The sequence below is a fragment of the Castor canadensis genome, chromosome 7 (assembly GCF_047511655.1).
Source record: "Castor canadensis chromosome 7, mCasCan1.hap1v2, whole genome shotgun sequence".
Lineage (NCBI taxonomy): Eukaryota > Metazoa > Chordata > Mammalia > Rodentia > Castoridae > Castor > Castor canadensis.
Genome location: NC_133392.1, coordinates 159,300,993 through 159,320,971, shown reverse-complemented (window position 1 = coordinate 159,320,971; position 19,979 = coordinate 159,300,993). Strand labels below are relative to the sequence as shown.

Genomic DNA, 19,979 nt, shown 5'->3' with positions numbered 1-19,979 from the left:
ACCTTCCAGCCATGCCCAGCCCACTGTGACCCATGTCCTGATGGAGCCACAGAGCTGCAAATCACCTACAAAGCCATTCCATGGACCCATCCATCTTCCTTCTTCCCTTCCTCCCTCCCTCCCTCCTTACTGTCCTGCCTCTTCTTCCCTCTTTCCCTCCCACATCCATCTCTGTCTCCTGCAAAAACTGCTCTAAATTCCAGGCTCATGTAGTCCAGCTGTCACGTCTAAAGTAATCACCAACCCAACAAGTCCAGAATGTCCACTCCACCTTGGCCTCACTACAGTGACCCACCCTCCTGTTGGAGTCCCCCAAATTTTTTCCCTTCCCAGATACCTAGTCTCCCACCAGTCTGCCTATCCCACCTGCCTGATCTTCAAAACAGGTCCTGAATCCCAGCTCGCGCTCTCTCTGCCCACCTGCCTGGAGCAACCCCACATGGACTCCCACAGTGGCCTCCACCTGCCTCCCTGTTCTGCCCTGGCCCATCAGTGAAGGCTGACTTATCAACCAGGTACTGTGCTTGCAACTCCCAGCAGATCGTGCCTGTGCCCCAGAGGGAAAGAACACTCTTGCCCTGTCCCAAAGCCCCCACCTGCCATCTCCTGCCTTGCTTCTTTAGTGCCACTGCAGCCACAGGGGTCTCCATGCTATTCTTAGAACCTGGCAGGCCAGTGTCACTGCTCCCTCTGCTGGAATGTCTTCCCCAGATGCCTGCATGTCAGCTCCCCTGTCCTTTTCATGATCTGGTTCATGTGCCATCTTTTGTGGAGCCCCAGCGCACACACACACACACACACACACCCTATTTTTTTGCAGCCCCCACACCCACACCCCTCAGCACTAATATCCCACACTCTACTTTGTCCCTGGCAACTGCACTTTGCTGTTGCTCAATCTACTGAGAGAAGACGGGAGTCTTTGTCTTTATGTCCACAGGTATAGTCCAGACACTTACAACAAGGCCTGGCACATCAGTGAACTTCACCAGTGGATGAATGTATCAGATGGCCTCCCATGACCTAGGCACTAGTCATGGGAGACATGAGGGCTGGAAAGAAGAAGCCCAGTGCCCTCACCTCTCCCTCCTCTCTCTCCATTGTCACAGTCACCCTGGGAGGTAAGGAGTACAGGGATTCTGTCTCACCCATTTTGCCCAAGACCACACAGATCACTCTGTAGTAGAGCAAGGGGTCAAAGCCAGGACCCTGACTTTCATAGGGTGCTCCAGCCTTTGCGCCCCTGGGATGACCCCAGGGTGGAGCTGCACACTCCAGGGCTGCACGCATTACTGCCTATGGGAAAGATGCACTATTGTCAGTCTACACACAGTCAGCCTGGCCTTCGAACAGAGGGAACCAAACCACAGGCCAGAATTTGTTTAAAAGCTAGTCTAAGAACAGTTAAGTAAATCATTCACTCGACATTTAAATAAATTATTCACCCATTCACTTCCCTGTACTTTTCATACCTATCAGAGCTCTAAGCATGGATTGACCCAGGGAAGGGTGTGTAACACCATCCTGCAGGGCATCAATCAAATCAACTGAAGACCTGCACTTCTGCTTCATTGGCCCCCAATGTGACAAGAGGAAAAGGAAGCAAGGAAAGAAAGCATCTTTCCACCTGGCAGACATCTTGCCCAAGAAAAACTCCAATGTTAGATTGGCTGAGTAAGGGTTCTGACTTCAGAACAGCCTTATCCGTGGGAGACTGGCTATTCATCAGCCCTGCCTGACATGCTCTTTAAACCACTTCCTGCTGGTTTGTTAATTTACTCATTAATGATGAGATTAAATTCTCACCTGGCATTTTTGGCTTAAGCACCACACTGACATGGGGCATTACTGGTACGATGGATACCTAAGCATCAGCCATGATGATGGTGGCGATCACATTCTGTACCAGGCAGCCTGATGAAGGCTTTAGAAGCATTACCCTGTTCTAATTCAGAACAGCCTTATGAAGAATGTAATACCAAGATGCCCATTTTACAGATGACAAAACTCAGAAATGAAGTAACATGCACATGGTCACCTTCAGGAGTGACAGACTAGCTTCCTTCTCCCCTCAAAAATCTCAGACACATGCTACATGACACAAGCAGCAGAACCTCTTCTATGAGTTTTCAGCAAACCAACTTGATGAGTCACAGACGAGTGCAACAGGACAGAGAAACTACAAAGATAAAGAATGACCCTAGATCTGAGCCGTAGCTAAAGATGTTCGTGGAAGAGTGGCTCAAGTGGTAGAGTGCCTGCATAATAAAGATGTTCGTGCTAACTGGCCCCTAGCCAAGTCTTGGGATCAGGCACAAGTTATAGAAGCCAACCTTCCTTTGCTCCAACAAGGTGGGAGATGAGAGCAACAGAGTGTGTTGTGCATGCCATGCCGAGGAAAGTACAGCGCCCAGGGATTCCTAGCTCTCTGCATCTGCTCCACTGTGTCTGGGTGTTTTCCTTCCTGGACCACAGAAGGTGGAAAGCTAAAAGGCTACATTCCCAGGAGCACTTGCAGCCAGAGTTCAGGGCAGGATGTGGAATCCACTGACCAAATGCATTGGTGCAGGAACAGAGCTGAGTGGCATGTGGACACTCCTGTCTCCCTGGGCAGCTTCCTAACCATTACAGGGCAGCAGTGTCCTCCAGTCCAGTTCTGTGGTGTCACTTTGAAAGTCTTTCCTGGAGATTCAGCCTCCAGTTTGTTTCCTCAGGACTCCCCCCAGCGACTCCTTAGGCCATTCAGTATCCTAGAATGAACCCCTTTACATGAAACCAACTAGATGGGATTCTTCTCCCTTCCATGGAACTGAAGTCAGCAACAGGGGTGATGTGGGCACACAATAAGGCAGTGAAATCTGGGATTGGTTTTCTAAATCCCTCTAAAGGAAGCCAAGGGTCTACCGGTATCCACAGATGGAGCCCAGGGAAGGTTGTCACTCTTGTACAGAGAAGAGTAAGTGCCTGGGATTCCAGAGTGGGTCACTGAACTTCCAGAGGCCAGGGGGGACAGAATGATACCCAAGTGGCTCAGCTTTAGGGATCTGAAGTGGTGGTCAGTGATCAGGGGGTCCCTGGACTGAAACAGGGGCCAGCCCTCAGTGGTTCTTTTTGATCTATGTAACAAAAATAGTGATAGATAGATAGTAGATAGATAGATAGATAGATGATAGATAGAGAGATGAAGGATAAATAGATGATGGATAGATAGATAATAGATAGATAGATGATAGATAGATGGATGGATAGATGGGTGATGGGTGGTGGATGGATAGAAAGGGGGAGAGAGATCCTATGGCTAGAGAACAGAGGCCTGACTTAAGACACCATAATAAAGTCACCGTCCCCTCATCAATTCCCAGACCAGAGTCAGTTCACAGGCCCTGAGCCATTTGAATAAAGAAGAGACTGTTCTATGAGGATGGACCTGGGCTACCAATCCACTAACAACTGCCACATAACAAACCACTCCAAAACTTACTGGCTTCGAACAATTGTGTATGACTGTCAGGCAACTTTAGGTCGGTATGTGGCTCTGCTGACCCCACCAACTTTGGCTGATGCTGGCTGGCCTCTGACTCACGGTCTGAAGCCTCCACTGGGCTGGTTCATGTCTGCTCCATGCTCCACCCTCCAGCAGGCTAGCATGACTGTTCTTGTGGAAGAGGCAGGGTTCCAAGAGAAAGAATGGAAGCAGGCAAGGCGTCTTGAGGCTAAGAACCTGGACAAGGTCACTTATCACTACAATCCATTGATCACAGCAGGTCATACGGCCAACCCCAGATTCAAGGGGAAATAGACTTCTCTTGATGGCAGAACCTGCAAGGTCACATTTTTTGCAAACACTCTCTTTCAACACTGTATGCTCATGCTATCAACTTCCTCCTCTCTGTCTCTAAAGGAGAATGCACTGCCCCCAGGAGAGAGAATACCCAGAACTCTGGGGATTGTTAGACCCTGGCTTTGAGCTAATGCTAAACCCTACAACCCAGATCCATTGTGGCCCAGTCAGAGTGGGTACTTAGGGAGGTCAGGTGATGGGTAGGGGGTTCTGAGCCTGGGTTATCTCATGGTGAACCCGTGACTCACAAACCCATGTGGGGTCTTTCCTGTGGTTCTGAATAGCTGAAAGACTCAGGCTCTGAGGTACAGAATTCTATACTGGTCCAACCCATGTGGGAGGGGCAATTATGCCAGGAAGGGGCAAGAAGTCGTCTCTGGAACTACCTATTCTGACCAAACAGCACATGAAAGCAACCTGGTCTCCCTAGGGGAGACTGAGGTCCTAGTATCACCATCAGCCTTAGGAAAGTCCTCCATGTCTCCATCTAACTTGCCACCATGCCCAAAAAGAAGACAGGCAGGTCTTGGAGAATGACCAGAGACCACCACAAACTTACTTAGGTGACAGCTTCCACCTGGGCACTGGTGTGGCTCTGGCAAGTGCTTTCTTCCTCTGTCCCATTTACAGATGCCTTGCTTATCCCAGACAAAGCCAGTCATCCCCTGGAGCCTTGGCAGCCCTCTATCTCAGAGCCCTAACTCCATCCATAGGGACTTTTGTCACCCCAGCATCCCCATTGGACATTGTGTTCCTCCACACATAGGCTATTCCACAGTGACAGAATCTGAGGGCAAGAGGTCTTTGGCAGACATATAACCTTGGTAAGACCTAGTGTGCCAAAGAGTGGAGATAAACTTCCTAAAAATCCAGAAGCCTGATCCAGGGCATGCTAGGGTGTCTCTTCCAAAGGTTGGTACTCCTTGCAACCCATCACTGAAAAACAGGCAGAACCAAGACTTCCACCCTGCAAGGAGCCCACAGTTCTGCACACTCTGAGGTCCAAGCATGAGGAGGCTGGCTGCCTGGTTGTAGCTGCAGTATAAGTAGCTCTGCCTCTGGGAACTTGTGATACTTGGAATCCAGCAGGCTCAAATGTCTGTGGCAGATGGACACTCTGTAAAGCCTGTGACAATTGCAATGGAGAATCACAGTGCAGGTCCCTTGGGTTCTGAAGCAAAGTCACAGCCTCTTCAGCAAACAACTATTTCCTCTCAACAAAGTTTGGCAGCTGCTCCTAGACCCCATGGAGGCTGTGCACCTACTCTTGGATCCCTATGGGATGCCAAGGGACCAGGAGTAATCAGATGGGAGCCAGTCTACTGGAACAAGCCCAGAGACATGCCACAGAGTAGGGCTCTATATAGATGAATACAAGAGATCGGGCTCAAGAAGTTCCCAAGGGCCCAGGCCAACTGCATGGAGAGGGACTCACTCCAGAGCTGCTACTGAACTGGCTTGGCCAGTTCTGCCTCCAGCCACCTGTCCTCATGGGTCTTCTTGTGCCCAGCACGTGGAGAAGAGGAGCTCAAGTCTAGTTTCCTGACTCTGCACAGTGTGCTGATACCAGCCCAGAACAGGTGCTATGAAATAATGGCCTCAGCCTCAGAGGCCTTGGAGTGAGTGACAAAGGAACATTCTCCCTATGGGCTGCTGATTTTCTGCTGGGTCCTGGGAGAAAAGCTGGGTACACATGTTACAGAAGTGTAAGCAACATCTAAAGGTTTGGCCCAGTGGTGCATCTTGGGAAGAACAAGACAGAAGGCTGACAACCAGGAGGTTTGGGGACTGCCCCCCATCCCAGGAGGGTCCACAGCATGAGGATCTCTGGTTCCCACTCAAGAGGAGGCTCATGTACTGGATGGACAAACAACCCCATTCTGAGGTTTTCAGGAAGCCTCTTTCACCAGCCACCCTGGGACAGGCTCCATGAGTTCCGGGACCCAGTGGTGTGGAAGCAGAGACAGAGGTTATGGTGTGAGCTCTAGAACCTGCTCTCCCTCCAGTGCAAGTCTAATTACTACTGTGGCCAAGTGCAGTTGAGAAAACTGGGCCTTCACAAGGACATCATCTTGGGAGAATCCATCCTTCCATCCAGTTGGGGTGCACCAGCAAACCTTGAGGGAACAGGCATTAATTGTGAATACCATTTGCTTTTCCTGCCCATTGTGCTTTCGCCACTCTGGAACTGTGGACTGTTTCCCTGGGCCTTATCCTGGCAAAGGAACTTATTTCAAAGGAGGAAGGAGGAAGAGGAGAAGAGGAGGAGGAGGAGGAGGAGAGAAAGAGTAGGAGAAGGAGACAGGAGTGTGACATGTGGACTTCACTGGCCTAACCATATACCTGTCCCCCAGAAGCAGTTGACCTTTCAAATAATGGAGCCTGGTAGAAGAGCCTATAAGACTCAATTCTGGAACCAGACAGAAGCCAATGGCATGTGACAGTGAGGGTTATCTTGCTGGGTGTGGTATATATCCTCAAAACCCACAAACATCACACAGAGCTCCTTCTCCCACAGGCAGGCACCCAGGTCAGGGAACAAGAATGCCACCCCTAAGGACTATTACATGATGTCTAACTCTCACTTCTCATCCCCACAACTTCAGGCTCTGCTGGTTTAGAGATCTTGGTTCCTAGAAGAAAACACAACTGTGGTCCCTGGTTGTCTGGGGTAATCAATCCTGAGTATGCAGATAAAACAAGCTGTTGCCACTCAATGGAGATGGAGAGAGTACTCTGGGACACACATGATTTGGGGGGCTGGCAGCTTCCTGTCCCTACAGTGTCTTATGATAGTGTTGATGGAAGTCCAGAGCAACTCCTTACTAGTGGGACCACCAAGAGCTCAGACCCAACAGGTCATAAAAATATGAATCATCCCACCAGATCAAGATCCCAAATCAGCTGCAGTATTGACTGATGGAAAAAGACATGGAAATGAGAAGGGAGAAGTCCCACACACTGACTATGGTCCCACAGCCAGTTACATTATGAGGAATCAAATGTCATACTCCTTTCCCCTCCTCCCTTTCCCCCACTACCTTAAATCAAGTGTGCAGTGGCATTTGGGTGATAGAGGTTGATGGGATTTGGAGTCCTCCCTTTCAGGAGAGGATGAGGATAACTGTGCATTGATGAGGGATGGTTATACTGCAGTATGCTGGAGCAACTGTTGCAAAGCTATTGTTTGGAAGTTGAAGTTTGAGGAGAAGTGGGGATGGGGATATTAATTAGCAAGGGGTGGACTGTGAGGGACACTGATCATGCTGTGTTTGGTATCTACTCCAGCCCCTGGTGCACCATCCTACCCTATAGAGGCTGGGGGTTAAAACTACATCTCCCAGACTCTTGTGCAGCTCAGGACCAATGCACTGTAGGTTCGAGCTTATCTAGATCTAGGTCTGAGTTAAGAGGGAAGTGGGGCTTCTGTTTTGCTCCGGAGCTGTAGCAGGAGGTACCACATTTAACAGAAACAACTTCCCAGTCACTTCTGAAAGTTCCTTCTGGCTTTGTTTCTTCAGTTCCCAGTAGTTTCATAAGCCATTTAATGCCCTAAAATAAACTCCTTTCTGAGAAACTCCATGAGTAGCCTATTCTTTCCTAAGTGTCCCTGATCTATCTGCTGGGCTCTCCTGGTTTACAGCTTGGAGACTGAAGTGTGGGTTCACTTTGGGTATGGCATTTGATTCAGGGATCACGGCAAAGCCAGAGAAAAAGACTTAGAGCACTTAATTCCCATTTCCCTACTCAGAGTTTCTTTCACTGGGTTCTCTACAAATACTATCAGTTTTAAAAACCTTTAGCTTTACAAAGGCCTCTAAACAACAAATTCATAAGCCAGACCAAAGATCAAATTGAGAAAGAAATGAAGTGGCTTCCACTTTCCAGCACCAATCACAGGTACCACCGGCTCCCCTCCCTGAGCTTAACCCCCACAAAGCTTTATCACTGTGATGCAGCCCTGCCCACAGAGCTGCCAGAGCTGGGCAGAGACAATGGGAAAACAGAAGCCCTCATGATTCCTGAAAAACAGCAGTTCTGACATCTTTTGGAACGCAGCAGACAGTCCCTTGGTAACCAAGGCCCTTCCCTCCAACAGATGAGGGATCCTGACTGAACCAAGGACTTTCCTTAGTTGGCTACAAACACAATTCAAGCCTGTTCCACTGTCCCAGGGCACATTGTTGGCTCATGAAACTGACAATTCCTGATAGCTTTAAGTGGTTTAGCTCTGCCCTCTTCCCACTGGAGGGATTCATTACAGGCAGGCTTTCCCCTCGGGACAATCCCTGGTGCAGTGGGCCCACTTTCCATCAGCTTCAAGATTAGAACAAAGAGATTTCTCTATTCAAGCAATGCTAGCAACTTGGGCATGCATCTAATTATTTTGGAGAGCCCAAAGTGAAACTGATTGTCTGACTGCTCCTAGAGAGAGTCATGAGACAGGGGGAGGCTGCCAGCCCACAAACCCCACATGGGCTGAGGGTGGAGCAGGGGTTCTCCTGCTAATAGCAAAAAGGAGCAGAGTTGCCATTTCCAAAGAAGGGAATAAATGCAAAACCACAGGTGAGGCCTGATGGCCATGGTGAGCAGGCACTACTGTAGAAACCCTGCACAAGCCTTAGCTCCACAGACAAGGGGCAGAGCCATGAGAGAAGAGGGGTAGCCAAATCCTAAAGAACAAGTCAGAGGTTGTGGGAGGTTGTGGGAGCAGAGCTGTAACTCAGCACTTCCCACCTGAGCTCTCCTCGCAGCACGGCCCCCACCCTTTAAGCAGCTTTAGCTCTGAGAAAACCATCCTGCATTTACCAGATCAAATAACTCCAGTGCTCAGCAGCTCCAAATGAGCACTGCAGAGCCCACTTGACTGTTGAAATGGATCAATAAAAGCTGCAGATGGGCACCATGTTCCCCGCAGGGAGGAGAATTGCCTTTTCCAGGCAAAGATGGTCCTCCTGACCTGCTGCTCGGTGGCCTCCTTTGCTAGGATTGGGCACAGCTGAGCACTCAGACAGCCACATACTTCCATCCATTCCATCCTGGTCAATGAGCCTGAATGCCAGTGTCCAGGAAATGCACCCTGCACTGGGCATCACAGGCCAGTTCCTCAAGAATACTCCAAATCAGTACTTGGAATAAGAGAGATTGCAGGGGAAAAGCACAAGTCAGGCTACTTACAGAAATCCTTCAGCAAAGTATATGGTGCCACCTCTGTTTATCTCTGGGGTGAGCATGTATTTCCCTGAGTGAGACCTCCCTTTATTATATTTTTATAATCTGTATCAGATATACTGTCTTTTGTCTGTTATAAAGGGCTTTTATGTCATTTGAACCTCAGAAATGCTGACAGAAGGTGGCAGCAATAGTGGTGATTGTGATGTGGGATGGTTAGGGTTAGAGTTAAGTGTCAGGGTATAATGAGGGGTAGTGGTGGTAATGGCTGGGAGGTGGTGATAATCTATGGGGATTATGATGGTGGTGTCTGGTATGGTAGTGACATGGTGGCAGTGGTGGGCAATGATGGTGGTAGATGGCATGATGGTGGTGACAATGATGTTTGAAATGTAATGATAAAGATGACGGTGATGGTGATGATGTCAATAATTATGGCGATGACAGCGGTGGTAACGATGATGATATAAAGTGATGATAGCAATGGTGGTGATGGTAAAGATGATGAATGTGGTGATGGTAGCGACTGTGATGGTGGTGATGGTGACAGTTGTGATGATCATAGTGGCAATGACCATGGTTGTGGTGATGGCAGTGATGGTAGTGGTAATGGTGATGGTGGTGGGTGGTGATGATGGTGGTGGCAGTTACTGTGGTGACAATGATTGAGAAGAGGAAGGTGGTAGTGGTGGCTGTGATGTCATTCTCACTTTGCTGATAACAAGTGTGACTTGAGATTCTCAGATCCAAAATGTTTTGCTCAGAAGAGATAAAAAGATTTATTTTTTCTACTACAGCCCCTCCAGCCTGTCCAGGTAGGGTTGCTTCAGTGGCATTAAAACCTCTCAGCACTGCATTTTCTTTTAGCCACACATTTCAATAACTTTCGGAGTAACTGAAATATGCAGGACCAAGTGTTTGACACTTCAGAGAACTCACCTTAGAACCCAGTCACCATACTGTAGGAAGACCTGGGCCTCGAGTCCACTGTCTCGCACAGAGGGGTTGAAAGTAGGGCAGGCTGAAATTTTTAGCTTGGATATCTGATGCCCTCTGAGTATCCTGGAAGTGTTCCAAAACTGGATCTTGACATGTTTCTGAGAAAGGAGTCCAGTTTATTAATTTGCTGTTGCTACATAACATATCACCCAAATCTAATTGCTTGACACAATAAACTTTTACGATTGCACATCATCCACTTTCTGTGGGCCAATAATCTGGGAGCAGCTTCACTGGATGCTTCTGGCTCAGAGTCTCTCGTGGGCTGCTACCAAGCTGTCAGTTGGGGCTGCCTTGGCTGTCAGGACGGCCTGCTGCTTGAGAACCCTGTTCCAAGATGGCGCACTCACATGGCTGTTAGCAGGAAGCCACAATTTCTCACTGGCTCCTAGAAAAAGACCTACTTTCACATCACATGGACCTCTCCACAGGACTGTTTGAGTGTTCCTACAGTATGACATCTGGTTTAACTTAAAGCAAGTGATGCAAGAGACAGCAAGGCAGAGGCCACCATGAATCTCATGACCTAACCTCAGACATCACATTCCATAGCTCTGCAATGTCCTACTGTCAACACAAGTCAGCCCTATTCACTGTGAGAGGGCACCACACAAGGGTGTGGCTATTGGGAGGTCAATTCAGAGGCTGGATACCATAGCTGTCATCATTCTCAGGGCTCCTGACCTCCCAGAAGAATGGAGTATCTCTGCATTCTTCTTTAAATCTTGAGAACCAGGCTCTGTCACTCCTGACGACTCCTTCCCTTCCCTTGGAAATAAAAGCCAGCCAAGAAGGAGAGAGCAGGCCAGAAATAGGAGGTGCATTCCCTCCTGCACTGCCCCTTTTTGTTTTTCCAGCTCTCCCCAGAAGAAGCCACCAATACCCTTTCTATGGAGCTAGTTCATCCCAGAGAAATCCGGTGGCCCTCTCTCCCAACCCCTCTGCTGCTCACAGACAGAAATGCAGCAGTCTCTACCCAGAGCACCTAGAGCAGGGGGCCCTGAGAGAAGAACAAGCATGACTTTGGAGGATGACAGTGCTGATCCAGACCCAAAACACATGATGACTCCATGTCTAGGGTGAGTACCTCAACCTCCATGAGCCACCAGGTCCTTGCAGGGGTACTAAAGATTATTTCAACAGTAAGAATTAACCAGGGCTGGGGGTGTGGCTCAAGTGGTAGAGCACCTGTCTAGCAAGCGTGAGGCCCTAAGGTCAAACCACAGTACCACAATAATAATAGCCATCTTTGTGTGCCCAGCCCTGAACTAGGTACTTGGCAAGTACTCTCTCCTCTGATGCCTGTCACTCACTGGCTCCCTTTCACAGGGGGTAAAGTGAGGGAAGGCAAGTTCTGCCCCAAGCCACCACATCTGCGAATCACAGAGCCAGAAATGAAATGGAAGAGAGTCTGATTCCTTAACCACGAAGCAAGCCGGAACCCTAAGTGAGGACAATGGTGGCAGTGATGCCCTGCTTCTTTCTGGCTGGTTAGAAGCAGGGGTGGCCCTGGACTTGCCACTGGCAACTGAAGTGGGAGCAGTCTTATGGCACTGAGCCCATAGCTCACAGGATCTGACACTACCTGCAGGGGGATAGGGTCATAACTGAATTGAATTGCTGGACACCTGGCTGGTGTTAGACAGTTAGTGAGTTGCCAGTATACTCCAAGTAGGTGGCCCTTACTTCTTGATGCTAACATTTCTCATTCCTCTGATTTCCATGATGACCCCCAGGGCAGGTGTGCACTTACCCTGGCCGGCTGCTCTCCATGGGACGCCTGCTGATCTGGGACTTGTCCCAGACGAATCATTCTATCAGAGGCACAGGCAGAGCCCTGGGACCTTTGAAGACCAGCTGAAACCAAGATGGCCACTTGCCTTTTCCTTGGTGTCAATAGACATTTGTCCCAACTTCCAGTACATACTTTCCTATGTACTGGAAGCCACAGTGGGTAGCTGGACCCAATACAGGGCGGCTGTCATTCCACACGATGCCTCATGACATCTCTTGCCACCTGTAGGGAACTGGCTCAATTTCCTGAATTCTAGGTAATAGCATCCTGGTCACACACTCCTGTCACTGCGGATCTGGAATGATGGGGCTGGAAATTCAGTTCCGGGTGCCCTCCACAAGTGTCACTCAGGGGCTACACTGAGGGGAAGAACTGAAGTTCAGGAGCCTTATTTCCACATCCCTGGCCACTGTCCATAGCAGATGGGACACTGAGCATAATGAAGATGGGGAGGAGATGGGTGTCATGCAGTGTGTCTGGTTCAGTGCAGCTCAAACACATCCTCTCTGGCCTTCATTGTCCAGTGGCCCTCACACCCTCCATCCACACACACTCACCAAGCTAGTAAAAACTAGAGCCCTGTGACTTCCACTACCTCCAGCTTTGGGTGGCTCCCTTACCCACAAGGCAGCCTGGAAGAGGTGGCACCCTAGCCTAGGCCATCTGCACACTTATCTACTCCCTGGGCTGTGAGGAGTAGTGGGGTGAGGTCAAGATGACACACTGCCCAGGACCTCAGTCACAAACAAACAGCTGGGACAAAAAGGAGTGGTACCTCCCAAATGATACCCAGGTCCATACCCAGTGAGTGACAGGAGAGCAGCCTCAGTTGCCTCCAGACAGAAAAGTCATTACATCTGCATGATGGTCATTTCCAGCCTGAGAGCCCTTGGATCTCTTAGAGAGATCCAAGAGCCAGGTTCACGGCTTTGAAGGCTGCCAATTTGAACCACAAACACTTGCTCCCATCAGCTCCTGCCTCCCTAGGAGCCCCAGCATGCCCTTTGCTTCCGGACCTTCAACTCCTCCCCAAAATGTGTTAAGAAAGCCCTGGCCTACCTTTGGACCAGATAGGGCATCTTCCAGCCTGTCCACTCCAAAGCTCCTCTTTTGATTTGTACAAGAGCTCCAGGGCTCTGTTGACTGGCACTGGCACTCCAAGTGTCTGCAGTGTCCAGTGAAGCCTCCTTCCTGAGGGAACTGTCTGCTCCCTCCCCTCCCTCCTCCTCTGGCTCCTCTCCCAGCCAGAGGGAGTCTGGAGACCATGTGCCATTGATAAAGCCCATTGCACCTATGAAGATCTGCAGATGTGCCAGCACTCAGCCAGGTTCCTCTTCAAACCAGTGCTTAGCTTGTCTTGTTTTCCCCAGAACTGCACGTGTCTGTGGCCCAGAACTGCACGTGTCTGTGGCCCATAGAGCCAAGTCAGGCCCCACATCTTCCCACAGAAAACAAGCTCAAACCACACGGAAAATCAAGTTGCTTCCTGAACTGGAGGTGGGCAGCTCTTCCTCACCCCACCCCAGCAGAGTCCTCTAGGAGCCACACCGCACAGCCCTCCTCCCTCCACGTCCTGCCCACAGCCATCAGCACTACCCTGGGCTTTGCTGGTGCAGTGCCAACAGCAGGACCAAGACAGAGTGAGGGACAGGAATCTGCCTGGACCCCTTGGCCCACCTCAGCTCAGCTTCTATCCCACTGCTTCCTTCTAGAGCCTTTCAGGAAATTCCTGCCCAAAGCAGGAGGCTGAGGCTTAGGGCAGGGGTCCCCCTACCTGGATGGAGTACCTGGTCTGTCACAAGCAAGGCCCACAGCCCCCCAAGAAACAGAGAAGGAGCCATGAAAGTGGCTTCCTGTTCAACAGATGTGATCCAGTTAAAGATTCCCTTGGACTGCATCTTTCCACATGGAAAAAGCAAATGTTCCTTCCATTGTGAAATGAAGGGGGTGGGGGCAGCTCACGTCTAGAAAGAGTTCTGCTAATAAGAGTCAGGAATTTTCCATCCATTGACTCTCAGATTTAAAAAAAAAAAAAGAAAGAAATCTTACTGACTCATGAGATCCAAAAGTGATAAGTTCAAAGGCTAAAATTTCTCACTGGAGAACAGTGCATCAGGAAGCCATGGGAGGGGCTGGGGAATGATGTAACTCAGTGCTCAAGGCTCTGGGTTCAATTTCCAGCACTGCAAAAAAAAAAAAAAGAAAGAAAGAAAGAAAGGAGCCCTTGGGGCACTGGCCATGGCCTCTGCCTTGCTAGTAAGCCATGGGTACAAAGCACTTAGCTGAGCCAACCAGGACAACGCCAACCCAGAGCATAACACAAGGAAGCTGCAGACAATTTCTGCTCATAATTTCCATGAGCCAAGTTCATCCTAGAACAACAGAAATAAAATCAGAAATTCTCTTCAGAGGCAAACAGAGTCAAAGTCAAGTGAGGTTTTATTAAAGTGGAGCTCTAATGAGCTATTGTGTCCCTGTCCACACTCCAGCCCTTCAAGGGCAGAGATGGACGCTTGGAGGCCAAACTGGGCACTGGCAGTGGGACATTTATCCAGGGGTCTGAATGACAGCTGATGCTCAGGGCTGCACAGTGGCAGGGATGCTGGGGCACAGCTCACCCACCCAGGCACTTCACTGTGCACTGCCTGAGCCTCCCACTCATCCTGGAGAGGAGTGGGGCGGATATCCTATCTGTAAATTAATTTGGTCTTTACTGGAATCTAATTTTCCTCTCGATATGGAGGAAATGGTAGGAGGATAAAAAGACAGGCAAGCAGAAATCTGGGAGCAACACGAGCCTGATGTCATTATTGGGAACAACTTCATCAGCTGGCCTGAGCTGAATATAGAACAGGTTCCATCTTCCCAGGCAAGCTGGCCACTCCCCGAATTTGGTAAGTGAGGCATCTCCATAGATATGGTTTTGGCACCAGGGAGATGGGAAGGCTCCAGGACCCCAGGGCCACTGCCCAGAGTCTATTTCCCTAAATTTACTCCAGGGACCACAGTCAGGGAGCCCAGACAGGACAGTATGTGACAGTTCAGACCCCAAGGATGTTAAAAGGCATCTCAACAAAAAGCTGCCCAGTAATTGAGACCCAGAGATGGCCTGACCCCAAACCTCCAGAAACAGCTCAGAAAGCTCCAGAGTCCAGGGGCTACTGAAAACTTCAGGACCCCCTGAGGCCAAGGACTGAATAAGCACCCAGCCATTCTACACCAGCTGGACCTGAACTCTATCACAAGAGGTCACACAGCAAATCTAGGACAGAGCCAGCTGGAACCTGCATCTCAGCTGCTCCCTCTTCCTTGAAAGCCCCACCTCCTCCTAATGCAAAGCCCTAATGATTGTTGCAGTACAGACCAGCTGCTCCCAGCATTCTGTGATGTAAATGTCTAAAATAAAGCAGGTGCACACACACTTGCTCATACAGGCATACACATGCCATGCGTGCCCAAGCACATACACATCAGCCACATACCTCATGGTATCCCTCAGAGTGGCCACACCCAGTTCACATGATTAAAGAGAGAGAGGTCCTCTGGTTCTGATTCTCTGGACTCATACACTAGTCTCTTGACATATACAGTAGGCTCCCCTAACCTGCTGTCTATGTCTATGGATTTGCCTGCTTCAGCCATGTTGCACTCGAAGGTTCATCCACATTGTAGTCTGAGTCAGTGCTTCATTCCTTCCATGGCTGACTCACACTGCATTGTGTCCATTCTTCCATCTGCTGGTGGATCCAAGCTGCTCTGCGTCATAGTGGAGCTGCCTTTGCAGAGCTCCAGAAAGAATGGCTTCACAAAGTGTAAGCACTAGAATCAGACCAACAGTCATGCCACATCCCACACTGGAAAGTAGGGTTGTAGGTGCCTGGGCAGAGATGCCCAGAAAGAGAACTTCCTGTCTGGACAGGGTCTTCCTCGCTACTGGCACTGGTGAATTCAACCAAACCAGAATTGACTGCCCACCACTGAGGGGCAGGGACTATGAGGCCTCAGAGGTAAGGCAGCTCCAGGCCTCCCAGCACCTTCAGACTGAGAGGCGCCACAGTGACATCACAGATCACATCGCTGGTGACAACTTAGGGAGGGCTTTGCAAGGGAGAGGTAAAAGAGGGACTGGCTCTTCCCAACACACACATTTGTCAATCTACTCAATACCAACCCAGGCGGCTCTGGGGACCAGTCCCTGTCCTAGAGAAATTCAGGGCTGGCAACTGGTCTGTTCTGTTGAGATGGGAAATGGTCCCCAAAGTCTAGAGCCCCATCCTCAGAGATCTAAGTGTTTCTGCCCATGGGGCCTCACTAGTAATGGGGCCACTGAAGAGAAGACAGGCTTCATGGGGAGCCATATGGCCTCCTCCTGCCTGGATTCATGGCTGGCAGCCTGTGCCCCGTCACTCATTAGCTGCCATATGCAATTAGGAAAAAAGCTCTCTCTCTAGAGCCAACACATGACCATGCTATGCAGCCACGGCCTTAATTGCCTATTAAGCTAAATTTCCCAAGGGTGTCAGGGTAGGTGACTGGAACAGGCTCCCCTGGCCCAGCACATGGCCTGTTTCACAGGACTTGGCTATGTGGGGGCCCCTAAAGCCCCATGGCTCCACACAGCTGGGTAGAATGAACTTGCTTGCCCTGCCTGGCACCTGTGATTCCAAGCCCTTCTCACCCATGGAGGACCAACTGGGCTTCTCCTTCCAGAGGTAAGCCCGCAGCCTCTGCTCAGGGTCCCTAGGCTCTGTGTTCATCCTGGGTGTCCTGGCTCTGGGCCAAGGATTCAGGTCTGTTTACCCACTAGCCAAGAGCAGCTTGGAGCAGGGATCCTGCCCAAGCACAGAGAATCTCATGGGGACCTTAGAAGCTTCCCTGGTCATAACCAGTGTGACTGGCACCATTGTCCAAACCAGACTTCTAATAGTCCTGCTCCCTCAGCAGCCCACCCAGATGAGTCTTCAAAGAGTAAGGTAACCACCTGACCCCAGGGTCTGAGGACCTTTCTAAAGCATTCTAGAATCCCACTCCAGCTGTGCACTGGTGGCTCATGCCTGTAATCCCAGCTACTCAGGAGGCAGAGATCAGGATGATCAGGGTTTGAATCCAGCCTGGGCAAACAGTTTGCAAGACCCTATCTCAGAAAACCCCAACACAGAAAAGGGCTGGTGGAGTGGCTCAAGTAGTAGAGCGCCTGCCTAGCAAGCACGAGGCCTTGAGTTCAAACTCCAACACTGCCCTCCAAAAAAAGAATCCCACTCCTAATCACACCCCCCAAGTACAGACAAGACTTTTCATGGTGTATCAGTCCTTCAGACCACACCCCCTGCTGGTGGCCAACTCTCCCAGTGTCCCTGTATCATGTGGTTTTGCAGAGCTGGCCAGCAGGCATGCACAGCCCACCCCAGCCACTTTGGGCCTGATCAATGGAGAATGAGCATGTGCCTTCTGCCATCTTGAGAGGACGCCCTGAGAGACTGGTCCCAGACTGAGACAAACTGAGCCCTGGCTGCTGCCTGAGGCAGGGCCAAAGTCACCCTCAACACTGTGAGCAAAAAGGAACTGTGTAAGACTTGGCGTTTTGAGGATGTTTGTGTTGCAGCATGAAACTGCCTAATTCACTCCTCTGTTACCCACCAAGCTTTGAGCACGGGGAAATAAAGGGGCGGCTGGCAGAGGGAGCCAAGGTAAGCTGACAAAGGTGAGCTTAGGTGTATGGCAATACAGGCTTCCTAAGTCCTCACGCCAGCTGTCGGGAGCAAGAGTACTGAGGCAGGAGAGACTCAAGCCTTCCCTGTCTTATACCCACAGTGACCCTGATGCTCCCCACACACACACACCTGACTCCCAGAGTACACGAGACTCCCCTTCATGAGTAGGGCTGCGCTCTAGGGATGCAGAATAAGGAGGGTGGCAGGAACAGATGGGTACTACTCAGCACATCAGAGATGCTAGAGACACCACTGCTGAATGAATGAACAAACCAACTGGCAGGCCCACTGACCCAGCCTCCTGGAGGGGCTGTAGGTACCCACTTGCTGACCCTCAGGGCTGCATGCCCACAGAGATTGTCCGGAGCTGAGGGGCTGTCCCATCCTGACACCCTGTCACCATTCTAAAAGTCCACTATCTATTTCCCCTAGGAGCCCAGCCTTGGCAGTCCTTGCTGTAGTTCCTACACAGTGACCCCTGCCCCAGGCCAAAGATCATCCACCTTGGCAGAGACCAGGCCCAGTGGGGTGGAGAACAGGTAGAGGGTCAGGATAGGGTTGGGACCGCCCACCCCCTGTCCTCCGTCTGGCCCAGGCCTCCCTAGGGGCCCTAATTCCAGGTCTTTTTCAGGCCATACTGCTTCTAGAAATAAATTGTTTCCAGCAGTGCCTGTTTCCAAACGCTTATTGATTTTGGTCTCTGTTTTCCTAGCTTCCTGTCACAACAGGTTATTGCAGGTGATGGATCGGAACTCGTCCAACACTAAACCACCAGTTAAGAGCTGTCCAGAGCAGGACACAGCCACGGTGGACGGTCCATGGCTCTGGGGAAGGCTGCAGAAGCAGAAGCCTCTCCCTTTGCTCCCCAAGGTGCCAGCAGGTCCACTGGACTAGGGTCCAGCTGCCTCCTCTCCCTCCCTCCCCTGCCCCCTCACTCTGTGACCTTGGAGAAGACTCAGGACCCTGGCACCTCAGTTCCTGCCCAACTCCAGAATTTTGGAGAAGTTGGGGGGACACATGTAGCCCAGGGTGGTCCCAGGGCATCAAAATGTGCTACTGTGCTCTGCCATTCACTGCTGTGGCCCTCAAACTCATGGCCTCAGATGGCTGCAGCACTCCAGGCTTCTGGAAGGGGAAAGGGATATATGGCAGCAGTTCATATGTTGGGCAGCCAGGCAGACAGCTTACCTCTCCTACCCCATCCCTTCAGGAACCCGCTCTTCACCTCCTGCGTGGCAGTCCCAGTACCTGCTACCTGCTGGAAGGCTATGCCCCACTCAGTGCTCCCAGACTGAGGCAGATACTCAGTGGCTCCACATTCCTGAGGATTCTAGAGGATTCCCGCTACACAATGAAGTTCTCTATGGAGGTAATAGGGAGGGGGTGGTCCAGGTGCTCCCTGACTCCCCCAGGCTGCCTTTGCTCCACCCCTCATGCCCTGCTGTGCTCCCCAGAGTTCTCCAGAGAAGCAGACCAATGAGGGTGTTACAGAGTTGGCTCACATAGTTTGTAGGGCTCCAAATGTGAACTTGGGGGAGGGGGAGCTGTCAAAGGCTAGAGACCCATGGAAGGTGGAGTTGGAGCCCACAGACCACCTGGAGGCAGAATCCCCTCCCCAGGGACCTTGGTCCTAGTCTCACATCTTCCACTGATGGGACAAGGCCCACCCACATCATGGAGGACAACTGGCTTTGTAACAGATACTTAATTGCTGGGCACCAGTGATTCACACCTGTAATCCTAGCTACTTTGGAGGCAGAAATTAGAAGGACTGAGGTTCAAAGCCAGCCAGGGCAAATAGTTTATGAGACCGTATCTCAAAAATACCCAATACAAAAAAGGGCTGAAGTGGCTCAAGTCGTGGAGTGCCTGCCTAGCAAGTGTGATGCCTGAGTTCAAACACTGGTATCATCAAAAAAAAAAAAAAAAAAAAAAAACAGGTACTTAATCTGCTTTAGCTGAAAAGCACTGACTTCTTACTTGGGCCCATGAAATAAAAGTAGAAAAGCTTGGCATCCCTGCCTCCATTTCATAACTGTCTTTGCTCTGAACCATTCACCTTGCAGCCACTTTGGAATCCAGGAATGACTAATTGATAGCATGTTCACAAGGAGGGAAGAAGGAAACTTCCCCAAGGAGAACAGAGCCTCTGCAGGACAGACCAGACTCCAGCAACCAGGCAACAATGACTTGCTTATCCTGGCCAAACTGTTCCTCTCAAATGATGACAGTGGTAACTATTGCTTGTAAAAAACCTCTCCCCATACCAGGACTGAGATAAAAACCAACCAGGCCACACTTTGACCAGGGCTGTTTAATCATTGTGTGTACCTTTCTCTCCTTGTCCAAATTCTTTGTCTACTTAAACCTAAATCTCATGTCTGTTCTCAAAAGATGGCTGAAGATGGGCTGAAGTGCTCTCTTCCCAGGGCTGCCAGGCCACATAATAAACCTCCTGTCT

The 19,979-nt window shown here is 50.4% G+C and overlaps 1 long non-coding RNA gene across 2 annotated transcripts; it reads left to right on the top strand.

The window, feature by feature from the left end:
* Positions 1 to 10,671: 10,671 nt before the first annotated feature.
* On the top strand, positions 10,672 to 19,979 carry LOC141425050 (uncharacterized). 2 transcript variants are annotated; one of them, XR_012450145.1, is made up of 4 exons: positions 10,672 to 11,091; positions 18,231 to 18,388; positions 18,729 to 18,887; positions 19,585 to 19,979. It is a non-coding gene; the product is annotated as an uncharacterized lncRNA (long non-coding RNA). The 2 variants fall into 2 exon arrangements; XR_012450144.1 differs by lacking the exon at positions 18,231 to 18,388.